The sequence below is a fragment of the Diabrotica virgifera genome, chromosome 9 (genome assembly GCF_917563875.1).
Source record: "Diabrotica virgifera virgifera chromosome 9, PGI_DIABVI_V3a".
NCBI lineage: Eukaryota > Metazoa > Arthropoda > Insecta > Coleoptera > Chrysomelidae > Diabrotica > Diabrotica virgifera.
The window spans coordinates 154,420,235-154,443,016 of NC_065451.1; the positions used below are offsets into that span (position 1 = coordinate 154,420,235).

Here is a 22,782-nt window from a genome sequence, read left to right on the forward strand (position 1 = left end):
AACTAAGCTACACACACGTCAGCACCAATTGCTTGTTTCACGAAAGTGGGGATTTCGGTTTTGCTTCCATGCGAAAAGAGCGAATGTGCCACATTCGTGATTTTGCCTTTGTTAGTGATTATTACTGGAAACTGGTTATAACTGGTTAATAGACTGGTTCTGGCTGTAGAGTACAGTATTGCCGCAAATAGACTTCTAAAATATATTTGGACTCATCTGTAAATATAACCAATATCTATAGAATGTACAAAAATGTCTGTGCACGTAAGAATTTAAGGCCTGTTACAATGGAGAAACATCGACAATTTTCAATAAATATAATTTAGGTTTTTTTAGACCTAAGAAAGATCAATGCCAGAAAGCGTGGGACAACAGACACCAACAGAGGAAGAGGGAAAAGCACTGGAATTGGAATACAAAGGTCATTTGGAAAGAAAAGAAGCAGCTATACAGGTTCGGAACTATGACAAATATTTAGCAAACTAGGATTCAAGAATGTTATCCTTTAATTTTGATCTCCAAGCGGTTTTGACTACGAAAAACGAGAGTGTGGGCAAATATTTTATCTAAGAAATATTGCTGTTTATAATTTTACGGTATACACCTTGCGAATCAAGAGGTTACGTGCTCTCTCTGGGACTAAACCACAGGTTAAATGAGAAGCAAATGAAATTTATGACTACGTAATGTCCCAAAACAGAATTACTGCTCTTCGGAAGATGTCAGGTGGCTGCGGGGACAGCAAAAAAACTAATCTTCACAGCTATGTGTCTTAAACTTTGCGCCGATCATTATTTTTTAAGATCAATAGACCATCAATTCTTTGAAACAGGGCACACCGAAATGGAGTACTACTCTATACACTCAAAAATTGAGAAGAAATCAAAGTATGTACCTGTTTATACGCTCTGAGCTTCACTGGTGTCGCCACTAGCGGATTACTAATGCAACTTTCGCCGGTAATTTTTAAATTTATTATTTAATTGTTATCGCTTAATATTTACAACGCAAGAAAGTAATTAAATTGTAATCGATTTTTTTAAGATTTTGCTAATCATTTTGACGTTCTATTGATGAAATATTAATTTCTTACTTCGGATACTTTCACAACTATCGTGTAGGTGGCGCTAAGATTAATAGATTAATTTATAATTACATATTACGGAATATTAAAAAAATTTAAATTTAGTATTTAAAACGTACCTAAGTATACCACAGCTTTGACCAACTAATATTTTTTCTAATTAATGCTTTTAATTTCTATTTTAAATTAGTCACTGACATTTATGTAAATATAATATTTCCGGTAAACGTTTACAGACTTGTCACTACTGGCGCTCACGAACTTTTAAATATCCCCTCTACCTATGAGCTCACAGCGTATAAGCCAGAGTGTTGGGACAAGTGAACGGGATTCGCGTGTAGCGCCACGACCTTTCATTGTGAAAAACATTACGTTTGATGATATCTTGGATTTTACAACGTGTTCGTCAAATTCTTTTAGTTTTGATAACATACCCTGAAGGAAGGTAAGCTGTCTACGTTATGTCAAGGAGAACCAGTCAAAAGTGTTCTATAAAATTAATTATACCGGGCAGTTTATTGAGATAGATTGTACAAAGTCTACGAAAAGTCGGGGACGTCCTAAACCAATTAAGTTAAAAAAAAGCTTACGAAAGTACATTACTTATTAGCGGCGCAAAGTGGAAGGAATAGATATTACTGTTTATAACTCGAGATACCTCGCGCATACCACCGTTTTTATCAGGCACTGAAAACAAGCAACAATATTTGTGATAATTTACCACAACCCGATGCAGAGGAAAGCAGCAGCGACTCCGAGGCTGCCTAATATTTTTTTAGATGAAAAGTTAATTTCAAAACACACTCGAGGAATTAAAAAAAAAGGTGTGTGTACTTTGCACACACGTAAGAAGTTATACTTCTTTTATATGATTTCAACGAAATTAATATACTTTAAACAGTTTATTTATATTTTATTTAAATATTAAACTAATTTTAATACTTATTACTTTCCAAAATTTTTTAACAATACCAAAAATAAAAAAAAATAAGAGAATAAAATACACACAAACACATTAAAAAATGCAAAGAAATGATTTCTGAACAATAATTGTTGGCAACAATTTTAACTAAATACGTATTTTCTGAAAAAAATTTATATAATAAATATAAAAATCTGCATTATGGATCGAACCCGCGTCTATTAGCGCAGTTAGTTTTATACTCAAAGCATCTTTAGATTTTACCCACCGAGACATATCTGTCATGTGGGAAGATATATCAACTGAATGTTTTAAACTTTTGACAGGTCTGAATTTGATCAAATTAGTTTTATTTTTGTGGAATTGAAATACGACAAAACATAGAGTAAGAAAAGAGTATATTAGATGAAGGTTGGTAGGAATTTTGTTGTTAATCAAATTATGTAAATCAAGTCATTACCTTACTATTATACAGTCCGTCTAATTTACTTACCGTTGCACGTCATTATCTACGTAAAGATCTAAGTTGACATTGTTGCCCAATTACAAAAAATTCTTGAATTCATTTTAAATTATACATCACACAATTTTTGCGGAAGTGGATTATACAGCAAAACAAATTAATATTCAATGTAAATAAATAAAAACTTTAGAAATAGAAAACAGGAATTAAGTTATAATCTTACGTTAAAGTACATAATAAAAACAGTAAATATAATGAAACAAATACTTATAGTAAAGAATATAAACAAATATGAAGTGACATCACCGCAACTGTCAAATAAATGTTACCACCCAAGTAGCAATTTTTCGACGCATTGGTTGTCAGTACAAACAAATGCACTGTATATAACGTTGCCCGAGAGCATTTTCAGTTGTTTCGGCCAACGACCCCTAACCCGACTGACATTACGATGTTACAACGTTAAGTAATATCTTTAGTTATATGGGCAACTAAGTTATTACTATTGTGACAACTACATATCACAGTCAAGTTTTTTCAACAATCGCAACTACTTAAAAACGTTATAATGCTAAACTAATTTACGCCCATGGGTTTTCTGGCCGACTAGGTAGTTGTCTCTCACGACCACAGGGCCTTTACGTATAGTTCTATAGATATGTGACACGTTTACGGCAACTTCAGGAGCAAAAAAAGAATTTACTTTATAACCTTACTTTTTTCTTATTATTTTATATTTTATTTTGCTGGAAATTTTCGATTTATTTAACAACCTGTTTATTTGTTTTTTATTAGCTGGTTTCTCCATTGTCCATTGTTTTATCAGTAGATTTGATAAGCTCTAATCTTTGTATCACCTTTGCTAGACAGGGTTGCCAGGCCAGTTCTTACTCTTTCAGTACTATATCCGTTGCAAGATAATTTGGCTGAAACTCCGACAAAATATGTACTTTTTGTACATAATTTGTCTGAATTCCATCCGAATTATCTTGCAGCGGATAGTAGTTTTCCTTTCAAAAAATCAATAGAAATCAGTAGATTCTTTTTAGGCCCTGTAAATACAGTAAAATCTGTGTTAACGGTTACCTGTCAAAATCGCCCGATTTCATAATCAACTTAAAGTAAACATTAAGTAAAGTTCACTTTAAAGTTGACATTTACCCATATATGAATTGTGATAAAGGTAGAGGTACCAACTTACTTAAAATTTAAAAAACTGATTATGAAACCGAGCGTTACAATCATTTTCAAAATTCTCCAAACCAATTATATGAAGATTTCCTTATTTAGATCTGGTATTTACCAGTTTCATTTCTAGACAAGGCGAAAACGGCGGGTTCGAAGGGAAAAATATTCCCATGAAATTTTTTTGCATAATCACATTCGTGAGACATCCCAGAATAAGGTTCAAGAAGTCGCCCAAGTGAAAAGTGGGCCAATTTTTTGAAGTTATACTTCTTTACGGGCGTAATGACGGTGAAATTTTATATGGGAAAACCTAGCGACCGGGCGCATGCGCATTATAACTTTGTTCTGATTGGATGTTCAAATGACATGACAAAAATTATCCAATATGGCAGCTGTGGGACTGTGTTTGGTTATAATGTATGCTTGTTGCGTTTTAAAATTTGTAGGAAGAGAAACAACAAACAAAAAGTTAGTTAATGGTTATACTGCCTTTTTAAATAGTTTTCATATTATATTTTTGGACTTATTTACATAGAAGAGATGATTGTTGCATGCCAATGTGAAAGCTCATCAAACTGTGCCTAGTATGAGTGCCGCAGATCTCGCTTATTCAAAGCTAAAGAATCTTTCACTGGTAAGTGTTTTATAAATAGTTGATCAAATTTTGTTATGATATTTGAACATAGCCACTTTGCACGACGCAAGTGATTGCGAAATGTATTAGTCGTTATACGGGCTCCGATACCTACCTTGAACCTACCAAAATACATAAGTAGTATGTAATACTTTTTTTTACATAATTTGATTACCATCAAAATTTATATCAATATTCACCTAATATATTGTCTTCTTACCCTATGTTTTGTTGTATTTTTTCAATTCTAAATCATTTCAATTCAAAATCAAAATAATTTGATTTACATAAGTTAAAAATGTCAAAAGGTTAATCTGTTTAGTTAGACGATCTTCGCACATAATGACAAGCTGCCTCTGTGGTGCAGTTTTAATGCGGGTAAATCCAAATACAACGCAAATACCAGCCGCGTGGTAAGTTGGTTCGAATCCCAATAGAAACTTTTATTTTTTTATTTTTTTTTATACATTTTATGATTGTAAGTATATTTATTATATAATTTTATTTTCAGAAAATACGTATTTAGTTAAAAAATTTTCCGACAATTAATGTTCAGAAATCATTTGTGGCATTTTTAATGTGTTTGTGTGTTTTATTTTTTTATTATTTTAATTTTTGTCACTGTTTTAATAAAAATGTTTGAGAAGTATTAAGTATAAATTAATTTAATATTTAAATAAAATATAAATAAAAGGTATATTAATTTCGTTTATAATCATATAATCATATAATAGAAGTATAACTTCTTACGTGCGTACAAAGTACACACACATTCTTTTTTTTTAATCAAATTGCAAGAATCAATATTTTTGGCCCGAGCAATTTTTTCTTTAATTTTTTGGACCATTCTGGACAAAAAAGGTCTCTAATAATTTTTCTCTAAAGTTGATCGTTTTCGACTTATAAGCAATTTAAAATTGAAAAAAACGAAAAATGGCGATTTTCAAGGCTTAATAACTCGGTTAAAAGTTATTATTATGAAAGTCAATATATGACTAAATCAAAGTTTGAAGCCCCCCCTACAAGATCCTGAAGAAATTTTCGTCATTATTTTATTACTAAGCTGTTATTTTTAAGTAATAATAATAAGCGCCATTCACGTGTGCGGGGCTGTAAATGCTGAGTGCGAGAGAGAAGCTATTCCAGCAGTCCTCGCACTCACATTTACAGCAGCGTCAATACGATACAACCACTCATTGTTATTAATTAAAAATAACAGCTTAGTAGTGTAATGTTATAATGTAACACGTGGTAGGGTTCCTAGGTTAACTTTGGAGGATAGGTTATAATGAAACAACTTGTATCTATCGTGTCTAGATTCAGAATGGTTTTATTTCCGTTTCACTGTCCTTGTCACTGTCACGTCACTCTTACAATATTACCAACTTGAGTGCGTTCCGAATACTACCTATTTACATACATCACATCCCCCTCTTTTTATAATGACAAAATAAACATAACTTTCTTTAACAAATCTTTAAATAAACATTTATAAATTTCCACAATTGTTTCATTCACCCTTTACCCCCTTTTATTTTATAATAAAATTACTTATAAATCTAGTCTATCAGGTTTTTTAACAATTCGACCTGAAGAGGTTTGTGGAGGTAAGTTTATTGGAGAGTGATGATCAGAATGGTTATCAGAGACACTTTCAAAATTTTGTGACTCACTAGTTTCAGATTCGTTATCTGAATGTTCATCGTCAGAAGTTGCAGGAATGCGAACTAAAAATTGTCTATTTCTTGCAATTTCTGACCCAGAATCTCTTAATTTAATCGAGTAGGTTTTATCTCTTAATTTATGTGTGATAAGACCTTCTCTCAATTTGTTTTTATCTTTAATATAAACTTTTTCATTATTTTTAAGCGGTTTTAAATTTATTGTCCCTCTATCATAATAAGCTTTTTGACTGTTTTGTCTTTTCTGAAAATCGCTGATTACTATTTTAGAATTACATAATTTTGGTTTTAGAATTTTGTCAGTGGTGGGAATCTGAGTTCTAAGTACTCGTGACATTAAAAGTTGAGATGGTGATGGTAAATTTGAATCAATTGGTGTATTTCTAAGTTGTAGCAATGTTAAATATGTATCTTTACCATCTCTAAGAGATTTTCTTAGCGCTTTTTTGTAGGTTTGAATATATCTTTCACTTAGACCATTAGATCTATGATTTTCTGGGCTTGACTTTATGCTTTTAAATTCCCATTCTTGACAAAATTTAACAAATTCATTGGCTGTGTATTGTGGTCCACCATCAGAGTAAAATATTTTTGGTATTCCATGACGAGCAAATATCGATTTTAAATGTGTAATTATAGTTGAACTGGTTGTATCATTCAACAGACAAATTTCTGGATATTTACTGTAATAATCTACCACCATTAAATAACTTTTTTGACCTATGTAAAATATATCAGAGCCAACTTCCTACCAGGGGAGTTCTGGGATATTGTGTGGAGTCAAAGGTTCTCTCTTTGCATTTTCAAATTGTGGGCAAATTGGACAACCTTTAACTTCATTCTCAATGTCAACTGTCATGGAAGGCCAATATAATGATTGTCTAGCTAACATTTTACATTTATTTATTCCTTGATGGCCATAGTGAATTCTTTTTAACATTTCTTTTCTCATTACATGAGGAATTATAATTTGACTATTCCTCATCAACAAACTATCAAAGAAGGTTATTTCATCTTTAATCTTAAAAAATGCTTTTAAATCTTTATGTACATTATTTAATTCTTTTGGCCAACCTTTTTTTATGAAAGTCTTTAGATCAATTAAAGTTTTGTCTTTGCTAGTCTCTTCTTTGATTTTTTGCAGTTGATTGTTTGAAACATTAATGTTTAATCTTACTAAACAAATTTGTGATTCTAGTTCAATATCTAAATCATTCTTTATTACAGGCAATTCCGAACAACATCTCGATAGCGTATCAGCTATATATAGTTCTTTACCTTTTTTATACATCAGATTATAGTCATACCTCTGCAATTTAAATAACATTCTTTGAAGTCGTGGTGGCGCATTCATTAAGGGTTTCTTTACTATGGATATCAATGGTTTGTGATCAGTTTCTATATCAAACTTGGAAGCATATATATATTTATGAAATTTCTCACATGCCACCAGAACTCCAAGAAGTTCTTTTTCAATTTGTGCATAATTTTGTTGTGTTAAAGTTAAAGCCTTTGACATGTAAGCTACTGGTTGACCTTTTTGTAAGAGTACAGCTCCTATTGAGTCTTTTGAACAGTCAACCGATATTAAACACTTTTCATTTATATCAAAATGTCTTAATACTGGGCTTTTTGAAATTATTTCCTTAATTTTACTAAAACATTCATCATGTTTATGTGACCAATGCCATTCTACATTTTCTTTAATTAATTCCCTAAGAGGTGCGGTTAAGTCTGACAAATTTTTTATGTGTTTAGACAAATACGTTATCATTCCTAATAATCTCTGTATGTCTTTTTTATTTTCTGGCTTTTTCATATCTTGAATGGCTTTAATTTTATCACTATCAACACTTTGACCATCTTTATTGTAATTAAATCCTAAAAATTTTACATTTTTTACACCAAAACTACATTTTTCATAATTAAATTTGACATTATTTATCCTAGCTCTTTCTAAAACTTGATATAAACATTTATCATGTTGTTGTTTTGATGAGCCATAAACAATTAAATCATCAATATATGTTTCTACACCCTCCATATTAAATATTTTACTGAATCTTTTGTGAAACACTTCACTTGCTGAACTAATGCCATAAGGCAGTCTTAAAAATTTATATCTACCATAGCAAGTGTTAAAAGTACATAATTTACTACTTTCTTCATCAAGCTTTATGCTCCAAAATGCTTTTGAGGCATCAAGCTTGCTGAAATAAACGTTACCTTTTAAATTTGCAGCTATTTCATCAATCGTAGGGAGTTGAAAGTGCTCTCTTTTGATAGCTTTATTCAAGTCTCTAGGATCTATACAAACTCTTATGGAATTACTTTTTGGTTTTCTTACCAAGACTATCGAGTTGACCCAATCTGTAGGTTCATCAACCTTCTCAATTATTCCATTTTTCTCCATTTCAGCTAATTCAAGTTTTAGTTTCTCCTTTAATTGTAGTGGAATCTTTCTTGGAGGATGTATAACTGGTTGTGCAGTTTCATTTAGCATGATTTTGTATGGCTCATCCAAGCAGCCTATACCTGAAAAAACTTCTTTAAATATTTTTTTCACATCAGAGTAATCATTTTTAAATGTAACTTCTCTAGAATTCAAATTATTTTCAATTTTTTCTATAGTATTGATTCTTTTTAAAATATTTAAAGCTTTACATGTAGGAAGACCTAATACCGTTGGTGAATTAGTTTCTACCACATAAAACATTATGTTGTACATGTTATCTTTATACTTGCATTCTAAACTACATTTTCCAATGACCCTAAGTGTTTCATCCGAAAATGTCGTTAACCTGCAGTTTGTTTTCTGTAGTTCAACATTAATTTCTAGAGAATTTAACTTATTTATTGATATAACGTTTGCCATTGCCCCTGTATCTAATCTACAGCTTAATTTACGCTTGTTAACTTCAAAATTTATCATGAAATCATCATCAAAACTGCTATTTTTAGTATTTACCAAGCCTATAAACAAATCATCTGATTCTGAATCATCTACATCTACATACTTAATTTGTTTTTGAAAACATTTTTTTGCATAATGCCCTATTTTATTACATAAATTACACTTAGCTTTATATGCTTTGCATGGTTGGCCTCTGTGCTCCATTCCGCACCTACTGCACCCTGAACTGCTTCCAGATTTACCATTGAACTGGCCGTCTTGGGACTTTGAATGAGTTGGATTCACTCTTCTGTCTTCCCACTGTTCTCTATTTACATATTTCTTATTGAAGTTTCTTTTCTTTATGTAGTGCACCTCCTCTGACTTCATTTTTTCAGACTGGATTTTCGAACTTTCTATACTTTTACACAGATTGATTGCTTTTTCCAAGCTCATCTCATCTTCTTCTAATAGTCTCTGTCTCATCGTTTCATCTGCTACCCCACAAGTTATGCAAGTCTTAATCAGACTGTCCTCCAAATTCTCTAGCTCACAATTTTTTGTCTTGTTTATAATATCTGTTATAAATTTGTCTACTGACTCACCTTCTTCTTGTTTTCTGGTGAACAGGCAATACCTTGCATTTGACACGTTGCTTTTTGGCTTGAAATGTGCTTCAAATTTTTTTATTAACAGTTCTAACTTGTCTTTTTCTTCTGTTGAGAACTTAAACGTGTTATATATTTTGAACCCTTCGTCCCCTATTAACTGTAATAGCTGTGCACACTGGGTTATTTCAGGTTTCTTTGTTAATTCTGTAGCTTGTAAATAGTTTTTGAATCTTTGTATGAAGAATTTCCAATTTTCATACAAGTTACCTGACATTTGCATCGAGTTTATAGCTGCCTTGAATTCCATTGCACTTATATCTTTTCTTAACGTATTCGATCTTGTTCGGCACCATGTAATGTTATAATGTAACACGTGGTAGGGTTCCTAGGTTAACTTTGGAGGATAGGTTATAATGAAACAACTTGTATCTATCGTGTCTAGATTCAGAATGGTTTTATTTCCGTTTCACTGTCCTTGTCACTGTCACGTCACTCTTACAATATTACCAACTTGAGTGCGTTCCGAATACTACCTATTTACATACATCACAAGTAGTAAATTAATGAAACAGATTTCTTCGGGATCATGTAACGGTGACTTTAAACTTTGATTTAGTCACTTTCTGACTTTCAAAATAATAATTTTTGACCGACTTATTAAGCCTTAAAAATGGCCATTTTCGCGTTTTTCAAATTTTAACTTGCTTCTAACTCGAAAAAGATCAACTTTAGAGAAAAATTATAAGAGACCTTTTTTGTCCAGAATGGTCCAAAAAATCTAAAAAAAATAGTCCGGGCCAAAATATTTATTTTTGCAATTTGATTAAAAAAAATTGTTAAAAAAAATTGGCCCACTTTTCTCGTGGGCGACTTCTTGAACCTTATTCTGGGATGTCTCACGAATGTGATTATGCAAAAATATCTCATGGGAATATTTTCCCAACGAACCCGCCGTTTTCGCCTTGTCTATTCTCTGTCCATCTATTATCATCATCTACGTCCTGAATCTTATTTTCGGTAATGACATTGGGAAATTGTAACAAAATGTCTGAAAATTAATTTAGAAATGGGGTGAATACTATTAAAAAGCCAATTTTATTTTAGTGATAACAAAATATTGAAATATACCAAACATCTAATAAAAAACATTGCCTACTAGAATTTTTTAAATAATATCAAAAATATACCAAAACAGTAGATATCTACTAAATGTGGCAACGCTGTTAAGGAGAATGATGCACTTCATTGCACTGGTCACATGACCTCTGTCACCCAATAAGAGAGTGCGTTCTAAAGTGGTTGGGATAGTCGGTCCAGGCCGTGTTTGGTCGGCGATTGGACTTCTCGGTTGTCTCATCCGTCTATGGTTGGTAATAAGGTATATTTTAAGTAATATTGGTAATGTTGTTTAATGCACCATTTTGGTTTTTTTGGGATGTAAAGAAAATAAAAACACAAAATATAAAAAATGCAGGCATTTTCTAATACCTTTAAAAGCACCATCAATACATTAAATTTATACAAAACATCTTTAACACAAATTCTGGCTTTTATATTAAAATTAGATTTTTTAAATTTACATATTTTTTGTTAAAAAGGTGATAAAAAATGAGCGCGTGTGTTTTTTAAAGGTGGAATATCAATATTTGACGGTAATCTGAGATGCGTTTATAAATTTCACATCAGGTAATTTTGTTTAAGTCCTTATTTATGTAATTATATAAATTTAAATACCTGATATGATGTCAAAATAGTTTACTTTTTATATAGGTAAAAAAACATAACCAGTCCGACTCTTTGAGCAACCATTGCACGCAGGCACTTTTTATAGTCGCTTCAGTTGTCTTATGCAACGCTTAAGGTTGCCTAGGCAACGTCAAGACAACTCAAAAATCGTCCACCAAATTAGTGCAGAATTGGGTCGTCTTCTAGGCAATAACAACGTTGTAACAAAACGTTGCCACGCGGTAGACAACGTTGTCGCGTCGACAAATTGCTACTTGGGCAATTTATGCCAAAATATCACCTTCGTTCGATTATAGTTACAGTGTATTCCGAACAAATGTGCTTCATAAAAGCGCTTTATAATCCATTTATACAAATTAAATGAAACATGTGTGTGTGTGTGTTTGAGCATTATTGGCTTCGGAGTCAATGTCCATTCGCCATCTTACCTTTTTGGGATTATTTGTATTATTTATGCGGAAGCTCCAAAGGAGTGCTTCCTGCTTTCTACTGATTTGTTCAGGTATGTATCCAATCACAATCCTGCTCCAATTTTACAAAGAACTATTTTATATACCTATATCTAATTTTCAACGATTTTTGTTTTTATTTGGAATTATTTCTTTTCATTTTGATTTTTTTTTATCATTTTTTTATGTATTTTTTTTATTTATTTATTTTTTTTTATTTTTTTTATATATATATATTTTTTTTGATATATTTTTTTTTATTTTTCATTGTCTTTTTTTCAATATAATTTGGGATATTAGACTAGGACGACACAATTTGACGCTCAGGGGTCGATCAGAGCATTTAGACGAGACAGGTGGACCTCGGATAGGCGTAAGGGCTTAACACGAAAGAAAAAAAAACATAGGTTATAAACTTAATCTAATACATAAAATATGTTTGTACAAAATTTGATAAACATTGAAATCTTCTGCTCTTAATAGTTGAGTTAGGTTATATGGTCTGGTGATTTTGGGTATTTTGGCCATTTCTTCATTTAATAATTTAACCTCGTTTATTATTCTAGAATAGCCTAGGATCATGTGCTCCGCTGTACCTTCTTCTCCACATGAACAATTAGGAGAATCACTCAATTTTATTTTATATTTGTACTGGGGAGTTAAAACATGGTTGAACCTTAACCTGCACAAAACAGAGAAAAACCGCTTGCTTCCCGACAGTCTTGAGAACCAAGACTGGCCAGGAGGCTTGGTAACTATGTTTTTATAAAATTTTCCCTTTGGACTGTTACTATACATTTCTCTCCATTCGGCTAGTATTATGGGTTTTACGTGGCAGGCAATTTCACTGTGGGGACATTTATAACTTAAAAGCTCTCCAGTTCTACTTCCTTTCTTAGCATCTTCGTCCACTTCTTCATTCTCTTTTATTCCACAATGTCCTTTAATCCAAACTAATGATACATTGATTTTTTTTGTTTGTAATTCTTGAAGTTTAATAATTATATTAGTCAAAATATAATTACTACTGACTTGGTGGATATTTTTTATTTTCATAATAGCACTTTTACTATCAGAACAAATTGCAAATGATTCTGCTGTAATTTTCATATTACTTATATACAGGAGGGCTTCTAATATGGCTATTAATTCTGCAGTATATATTGTAAGCTTTTCATTTAATTTAAAGGATTTTTTATGATTTTTATGTGGATCAAATATAGCGCAACCTACTTTCTTGTTGTTCTTTGATGCATCCGTGAATATATATTGACATCTGGGAAGATACTTTTCTAAATCCTCCTCAAATATGTATTGTCTAATCCTTGGGTGAAATTTTGAATAGTCTTGGAGAAAAACACAGTTAATTGGATGGATGTTATAAATATTTATGCTATATAATGGATCTATATCTGAAGAGTATATTTCTTCTATTACGTTATTTATTACATAATATGACTCAGTAATAGTTAAACTTTTTTTCGACTTCCAATAACTATGGGTAAGATCCGATGTAAACAGTATATTGATTTTTTGGACTAAGTTGCTATTTTTAGAACTTAATTTAGCTATAAAATTGGAAACTAAAATCTTTCGGCGATATTTTAGTGGAGTTTCTGCTACTTCGGCAAATAAGCAATCAATTGGTGTACTTTTTAAAGCCCCTAGGCATAGCCTTAGACACTTATTTACTACGTGATCTATTTTTTCTAGTTGACTTTTGGAAGCTTGGTCATAGAAGAAACAACCATAATCCAGTATTGACCTAATGTAGGATTTGTACAAAAGGATTGCTACGTTTGGATCTGATCCCCATTTTATTCCACACACTGACCGTAAGATGTTAATTCCTTTTTCAGTTTTCTTGATTAAATAATCTATGTGGTTTTTCCATGTCATTTTTTTATCCAGATACATTCCTAGGTATTTTACAGATGCCCGTACACTATACTTTGTTGTATCCAATGTTATTTCTGTTGGAATGTGTTTTCTTTTCCTCGTAAAAATGCAGACTTCTGTTTTTTTCCTGGAAATTTTTAGGCCATTTTCATTGCACCATTTATTAAGGTTCTTATAGGCTATATTTAATTTTTTGCACCCTTCTTCAATATACTGGCATGGGGAATATATACAAATGTCATCGGCAAATTGTAGTATAGAAACGGTCTCACTACATTTAATTTTACTTTCCAGATCTGCTGTATATATTAAGTATAGTACAGGGCTTAGTATACTTCCTTGTGGTAACCCAATATTGGTCGTTTTAGGTCCCAATGTTTCATCATTTATATTTATTGACACTGACCTATCGGAATATAGTAATCTTATACGTGAGGTCAAAGATTGGGAGATTCCCATTTTTTCCATTTTTTCATAGAGAATGTCTAATATGACGTTATCATATGCTGATTCTATGTCTACGAAAATTGCTGGAACGGAGTTGTTATTAGTAAAGGCGATATTTATATCACTTACTAGGTTGCCGATATTTTCAATAGTTGAGCATCCTCTTCTGAAGCCAAACTGTAATTTAGGTAATTTTTTATTATTTTCGAGCCAATGAACTAGTCTGACTTTGATCATTCTTTCTACAGTTTTTAATACACAAGAAGCTAGAGAAATTGCTCTATATGACTCTGGATCTTCCGCATCTCTATTTGGTTTCAGAATTGGGATTGCTTTATATTCCTTCCAGCTTGTTGGAAATTCTGCCCGATTCCATATTGAGTTAATTATGTTGCGAAAAATTTCAATACTTGATTCTGACAAACTAGCGAGCATTTTATAATAAATGTTATCAACTCCAGGTGCTGTGTTATTGTTTGTTTTAAGGCTTTGTTTTATTTCCATACTTGAAAATTCACTATCTATATCATCCGTGCTCAGTGAAATAGTCGGCCGAATATTTGTTTCCACCCAACTTGGAGCAATTTTATTAAAGAATGTTTCTACCCACTCACCTATTTGGATCCTATTTCTTGGGGGATTAAATGTATTTTTTATTTTCTTTATATACTTCCATATATCTTTTATTGGTGTGTTTCTGTTAAGTTGTTTGCAAAAATCTTGCCAAGAATCTTTTTTGCTTTGTAATATTATTTTTTTGGCGACTGCTACTGAATTTTTATATTTTAAATAGTTAGTTAAATTTGACTGCCTTTTATAAAGCAAAAAAGCTTCTTGTTGACATTTAATAGCATTTGCACATCTCTGATTCCACCAAACTTTGCTAAATTCTGATTTGATCTCTGTTCTCTTCTGTGGGATTGCTAGATTTGTAGCATGATTTATTGACTCTATAAAACTTTTATATGACCTTTCATTATTACTTCCATCTAATTGTTCATCTACTATCTGAGAGAAAAAAGACCAGTCAGCTTTATTTAAATTAACTTGGTTTTTACACTTAAAGGATAATTTAGTAGTATTAAAATGTGTTTCAATTAGAACAGGAAAATGATTGGAAGTACCTAATGGTGTAATATCAGTTTTCCAATCACAATTTAAAGTTATATCTCTAGAGCATATTGTAATATCTATAGCAGATTTGTTATTACTTCCAATTCTAGGTATTAATGTTTCGCTTCCTGTATTTAAATAATTTAAGTTACACTCCTCTATAGCACCGAGAAGACTTGAACCCGCTATGTCTGAATAACTATTTCCCCATGCAGTATGATGACAATTGAAATCTCCTCCTACCAAAAATGGCTTTTCTAAGCTATCAAAAAAGGTAACCCAATCTGTTTCTCTAATGTTTAGTTTTGGTTTGGCATATATAGAGTATAGATGGATTTTTATATTTTTATTTATTGAAACTGATACCGACACACATTCGACATCCTTTATCGGAGTAAATTTTGGCTTAGGAAAAAAGGTAAAGTATTTTCTTAATAAGATTGCAACTCCTCCAAAATTGTCATTACGGTCCTGTCTAAATATATTAAAATTATTTATAAAAAAATGTGAAGATTTCTTTAACCAAGTTTCCGAAAGCAAAACTACATTAATTTTATTGTCGAAAATGTATTTTTCAAAGTGACCTTTATTACACAAAATTGATCTAGCATTCCATTGCAGTATATTTAAGTTACTCATAGTCAGATAAATGAAACATATTATTGTGTATTTCTTTAGGTTAACTAATAGAAATCTTTTTTTTATTATCTCCCTTTATTGACAATCAGATATAAAACAAACATCTATAAGTCAATTTGTTGGTCTTACATTAAATTAAATTATTGTAAATGTGGTGACGTGGAGAGGTAAACATCCAGCGATGTTTCCTCCGTTGCCTCTTAGGTCGGAGGGCCAGCTTCTTCTGAGCCTTCTATTGTGGACAGGTTGCAGTAGTGGATGAAGTAGTGGATTAGGATGGCCTTCTAGTTTGTTGTGGTGTTTTCTGTTGTTTTCTCGGATGACTTCGGTTACATATGGAATTTTTAGATCTGTGTGTAGAGTTTGGTTTGATACATACCATGGTGCATTAACTATTGCTCGAAGTATCTTGGATTGCGCTCTCTGGATAATCATAGTATTGGATTTGCTAGCACAGCCCCACAGTTCAATGCCATAAGTCCAGATTGGCTTTATCACTGCTTTATATATTAGCAATTTGTTTTCTATTGAAAGGTGGGATTTTCTTCCAATGAGCCAGTAAAGTTCTTTGGTTTTTAGGTCAAGTTGCATTCTTTTCTTTGTTATATGGTGTTTCCAGTTAAGTTTATTGTCAAAGTGTAGCCCTAGATATTTGACTTGATTACTTTGTGGTATTTTTATTTGATTGATGGTTACTGGTGGGCACGTTCCAGTCCGGAGAGTGAATGTTATATGGGATGATTTTGTTTCGTTTACCTTAAACTTCCACTTCTTCAGCCATATTTCAAGTGAGTTTAGATGCTCTTGGAGATTTTGTGTTGCTGCAATAGGATCGTCATGCTTGGCAAAAATAGCAGTGTCGTCTGCAAATGTCCCGGTGGTTGTTTTATCATTTGTAGGCAAGTCATATGTATATAGTATGTACAATAATGGCCCTAGTATGCTCCCTTGTGATACGCCAGAGTGAATAGGCTTGTATTCCGAGACTTCTTCATTAACTTTTTCTTTAAACTGCCGTTCGTGTAGGTAGGCTTTCAGTAGGTTGTAGTAGCTTGCTGGGAGAATTCTTTTTATTTTTCATAACAAGCCTGGATGCCAGACTTTGTTAAAAGCCTGACTGATGTCTATAAAGGCTGCTGTGCAGTACTGCTGATTTTCAAGTGACTGGTTGATGGCGTTGACTATGCGATGGCATTGTTGTATCGTTGAATGGCTTTGTCGAAATCCGAACTGATGATCTGGGATCCAATTTTGTGGATTTATTTCTGCATTTATTCTGTTTAGGATAAGACTTTCAAGCAACTTGGAGATTGTTGGTAATAAGCTGATAGGCCTATATGATGAGACATCTAGAGGGTTTTTGCCAGGCTTTGGTATCATAATTATTTGTCCAATTTTGAGTGTTTTGGGCCAGTAGTCACATCTAAGTATTGCATTGAATATGTGCAGTAGTTTAACTATGCCCTTTTTGGGTATTTATTTTAACATTTTTGCGGTTATCAGATCTTCGCCTGGTGCCTTCTTTGGGTTTAGGGTGGCAATTACGTCTCTAATTTCTTTTGGAGTAAATAGTTTTATTCGGTCCTGTATCTGTAGTGGTTCTTCTAATATTTGATTCGCTTCTGGTACTTGGTCGTCATTTAGTGGAGTAAAAACTTCTGCTAAATACTCGGCAAATAGGTCAGCCTTTTCTTTATCACTTTTTGCCCATGGTCCTGGTGGTGTTGAATTTTTACGTATTGGAGGTAATGCTGTTATTGGCTTTCTCTTACTTTTTATGAGCTTCCATATAGAGTTGTCTTGTCTTGATAGATTGGTGATGTAATTCGTAAATGACTCATTTTTGACTTCTTGCAGCTTTGATTTTAATTTGTTGCTGATGCGATTGTATCTTGTTCTGGTGTCTGGTGTGTGTGTTCGTTGCCATGCAGATCTGGCCTTTCTTTTTTCAGCTACCAGTTTTTTTATTTCTAAAGGTATATTACTTATGTTTCTGTTGGGACTACTTTGTGGGCAGTGGCGGCCCGTGAGGTAGTGCCATAGAGCCATGGCACTACCTTGCTAACTATGCAGAAACATATTTTTTATCTTAAAAACATTTTAATGCCTGTTTATTTTTTCTGTGAATATTTCTCTTTATTTTTATAAATTATATCAAATCTGGCAACTGTGTAGCGCAATGCAAATCTACCGACTCTGGCCACCCACAGCTGACCGGATAAAGGATGAAAATCATAAAAATCCCAGTGCCGAACGGCATAGTGGCTCGTGAGAAAAGAGAAAGATTGTATGAGCATCCTGTGTAAGTGACAGAGAGAGAGAGAGCGGTATTGCACTTTTAACATACGTTTAAATTGGAGTCTCCGTGCCAGGCTCGAAATCTCGAAAAGGAAGTTAGTGGATCTTAAGATACAATGTTTTAGATCTACATATTTCTAGTTTCTTTACGCGTTCGCTTGACGCTATTGTGTTTATTGTCTACTACTGTATTGTATATTTGTGTTTATACTCTACTATATTTTTTAATTTGTAATTATTAGTTAGTGCGTTGTGATCGTGGGTGTCGTAGGTATAAAAATAATATTTTGATTATTTTCTACGTTTAATTTATTTATTGACAATGAATCAAATTAGTATATTAAAAAACTCTTTTGGTGGTTTTTCGTTAGAAAAAAAAAACTACAAATTAAAGAACTCGGTCGGCCTTTACCCGATTTAAAAATTGAAAAACAAAGTGGAAATGGACAAAAACTTCGCTGTCGTAAGTTTAATAAAATTATTTATGATAAAAATAGCTGGTTGTGTGGTTGCGAACAAACTAATAAACTCTTCTGTTTTGTATGCGTTTTGTTTGGAGGTGACGAGACTTGGTCAAACAAAGGCACCGATGATCTTGTACATATATGGGAGAAATTGAAATCCCATGAAAAATCTAAAGTGCACATGAATAACGTTTTTAGCTTTTCAATGCTTGGTAAGTTAAATATAAAAACCCAATTAAATTCAGCTTATCGTGATACTCTATTTATATTTTATATCCTTTTTGACCATATCGTAAAACCGCCACAAAAAATTTAGGCAGCTGCCCGGATTCTGGCACTACCTTCCTAAAGTTATACGAGCCGCCACTGTTTGTGGGGTAGCCGATTTAGCTGCATACTGTAGTATGTTTATAAATTTGTTATAGTCCTCTTCTATTTCTTCCGGTTTTTTCAGCCTCGTTGTTATTTCGATAGTATCGTGAATTATTTGTCGGTAAGTGTCCCAGTTTGTTTTATTGTTGTGCAGGTGGAGTTTTGGTTTTTTAGTGATAACTGTTGTACTTACCGTTGATATTATTGGGCTATGGTCAGTAGTTAGGTCATAGCTTGGTGCTATATCTGTATAAGTTATACCAATACCGTTTGTTATGAAGAAGTCCAATAAATCTGGTTTTTTGTTGGGATCGGTCGGCGAGTATGTTGGTGTTCCCGTTGAGATAAATGAGTAATTCTTATTTTGTATAACATGTGCCAGTTCTCTGCCTTTTGTTGTTATAAGTCGTGACCCCCACAAGGTATGCTTGCTGTTTGTAATCTCCCCCAGCAATGAATTTTGGTCCTAAAGTTTGGAAGAATTCTTCATAGTGTTCTCGTTTTAGATTATGGCGAGGAGGGCAGTACACAGCTGTTACGTTGACATTATATGGAAGTAAAGTGCTTCAACGCTTACTGTCGTTGCTTGGATGTGTTCTTCTTTGTACTTCAGTAGTTCATGATGTTTAATATTTTCTTTGATGAGTATTGCTGTACCTCCGTGGGCTGTGCCGTCAGGATGCTCACTATGATATAGTTTATATTTAGGTATGTTAAAATAAGTTCTGTTCGTAAAGTGTGTTTCACTAATTAAAAATATGTCAATTTTATTTATGTCTAGAAATATTTTCACTTCTTCTGTATGGCTTGGAAGGCCGTTGGCATTCCATGGGGCTATTCGAAGAAACTTAGGCCCGGTCTTTTCACCTCCGGATAAATAGTTAACGGGAAGTTTATCTGACAGATAAAAAAAGTAGCGTCTTTTCACTCTGGAATAAAGTTATCCGGCAGATAAATTGACGTTAAATATTAAATATTTAACTGCCGAATAAAGTACCGAATAAGAAGTTATCTGGCAGATAAACTTTGATTTTCGTATATTTCATGGTTTCTGATTACCAGGAAACTAAAAATATAACCTAAAATCTTGAGGGTCTGATTGAATTTATTGCAAAAGTAAAATTTTGTTCTTTCTAAAAATTCTCAATCACAAATTTTATGTTATTTTGTTTTTATACATACCTACCTACTGTAATTTTTTAAGCAGAGTTATTAGATATTAAATTAAAGATGGGTTATAATTTGAAAAAATTATAATAGGTATGTATTATTGTATACCTACCCAACTATATTCATTTACAAAGGAAAACAAGTTGTAAAAAATAAAAATAGAATAGTTTCTTATCCCATCATTTCTTTGAATTGCCAAATATTTTACGATTCCAAAATGAAAGGTATTGATATATGTAGGTAGTAACTAGAATTATGTATGCACATGGTTCTCAGAAACAGTAGATGATACCTACCTTGAAAAAAAAAGCTGCTGTTAAGTATCCAAAACATACTGGGTGTATCATGAAATTCCAAAAAAAAATAGAATATAGGAAGACTGATTTTATATTCTGAGAATTTCGTAATACTCCCCGGATATGTTTTAAATAGGTACCTTCTTACTAATATTTTTTTGTGCCAAATATAAGTAATTCTGTATTATTGCTGTTTAAATTCAGATCATAGCAATGGGTTGTTACTTTTTTAATGAGTCCGCAAATACATCCCTTTTTGTATATAGCAGAAAACAAAATGATTACATTGATTCAGTTGTCCTACACTGAAGCAATATATTTATAACATAGAGAGAGATGAAAATGAAGACAATTTTGAAAATGAATTGCTAAGTATAGACCAGGAATAAGCTAAATTATTGAATTTACTGAAGTTATGATGTTTGATAACCTTATAAAAATTTTTGTGTTAAGCTTGTCACGCACGGGGAACTATACTAAAATATATCTCATATCACTCACTATAGTAATGAGTGAGGCTGCATACACGGAACTATACCTAATGTATATTATGGTTCCGTTTATGCAGGCTCACTCATTATTATAGTGAGCAATATGAGATGTAATATATCTATTATAGTATACCTCCTGGTCAGTAACAAGCTTTATGGGGAAATAGAAGGATCATTAATATACATGTATAATTTTTTATTCTTTATTTAATTGTCCTTTGTATAATTTAATTATTAAATTTAATAAATCAATGAATTTTTGTGTCTCTTCTGCCCTTTAATTTTCTCTGGCACGCTTGTGTTCTACCCTTTCCTCCTCTTTTTCTATCTGAAGCAATTGAGCTATGTTGGGTATTAGCGTTGTTCTTTCTTGTAATACATTCTCTAGTTTATTATTGGTAGCTTATTTCTGGAACTAGCTTTTTCTTTGAGAACACAGGATTCCATCTTCTAGGTGTTTGTCATATCTGTAACCAATTTTTTTTATTTAGAAAAGTGAAAGATATCTACTATGGGCCATTCCACGAACATACGCCTGTTTTGGATTATTTCGACAATGAATATTTTACTGTGCAACCTAAGAAGTACGAAAGTAAATGGCACTAATAATTATTCCAATAAATAACAATGTAATTTGCAATTTACTTTTGTTCTTCTTATTTTGCAACGTAAAATATTCGTTGTCGAAGTAATCCAAAACAGGCGTATGTTCGTGGAATGACCCATAACAAATATTAAAATTAGGTTTTATTCTTGTTATTGGGATTCTTCAATTTACCATGTAAATTATCCAATCTTTAAAATATTGTGTTTTGATATACATAGTTGGTTTATCCCTAGTTTACTATTCAATATACCAGTTGGATGGATTATAAATCTGTAGCGTTTTGACAATGATTGATATGTCCATCTAGCCTAATTTTTCAGGAGGGCATTTTGAAAGTTTAAATCATGTTTTGTCAACCCAAAAACGAAAAGTAATCAACATAAGAAATCAAGTAATATATCAAGTTCTGGCCTACCTAATACAGTAGAATCCAGATTATCCGTGCTCCTCGGGACCGAAGGTGGCACTGATAATCCGAACATGTATTTCTTATGTATAATAAGTACGTATACACATACATACAGTGGAACCCCGTTAACTCGGATTAATTGGGACCGCGGCCGATCCGGGTTATCGAAAATCCGGGTTAGCCGGAGAAAATGGTAAAAATTAATAAAATATGGTATGCTTACAGATAAACTCCGTTATAATTGTCACACAGACACTGGTAAACCACGTTCGCATTCCACACAAAACCACACATACAAAGCGTCGTCAAAAGTCTCATTCTTAGCTTTATTAGCTTTGCACCGATTGTCCAAACTGTCTTTTGATATCATTTTGAAAAAAAAAATTCTTCGATTTTAGTTCTATTTTTCTTCCAATCCGATACTGTAGATGTACCGACACCATAATATAATGCTGCAAGATTCACCTTTATCAATTCTACTTAATGCTTCTAGTTTCTTTTCCATTGTCACTACAACATTTTTACGTTTTGTTGCCCTTATAGACAAAAGACACGCAAACACAAAATCTGAATAATTTACGAACGATTACAAAACACGACTTTACTACACACAATACCGTCTCTGATGTTATCTAATTTTATAACAGTGATGACTAAGACCATTGTTAAAAAAAGAATTTTAATAGTCTTTTCTAAACAATGTTTCAACTAAGACAGTTTCAAATAAAGGATAATACAGGTGCCTGTTGTTTTCGACAATGAATGAATCTGGTATATGTAGTTCAATCCGGTTCCATTATCTCTCAAATATTATATTACATAGAGTTGGTACAAAACCTCGTGAACCTTGAAAATGCGTATGTATAACCGAAATAAAATGAAGCCAAAAACATACGACTATTTTA

At 32.3% G+C, this 22,782-nt stretch overlaps 1 long non-coding RNA gene across 1 annotated transcript; it reads right to left on the reverse strand.

Annotated features, from left to right (window-relative positions):
* Positions 1-21,050: 21,050 nt before the first annotated feature.
* Positions 21,051-22,563, reverse strand: LOC126892274 (uncharacterized). The gene is made up of 2 exons (XR_007700755.1): positions 21,640-22,563; positions 21,051-21,328 (listed from the first exon to the last, which is right to left on the reverse strand). It is a non-coding gene; the product is annotated as an uncharacterized LOC126892274 (long non-coding RNA).
* Positions 22,564-22,782: the final 219 nt, after the last annotated feature.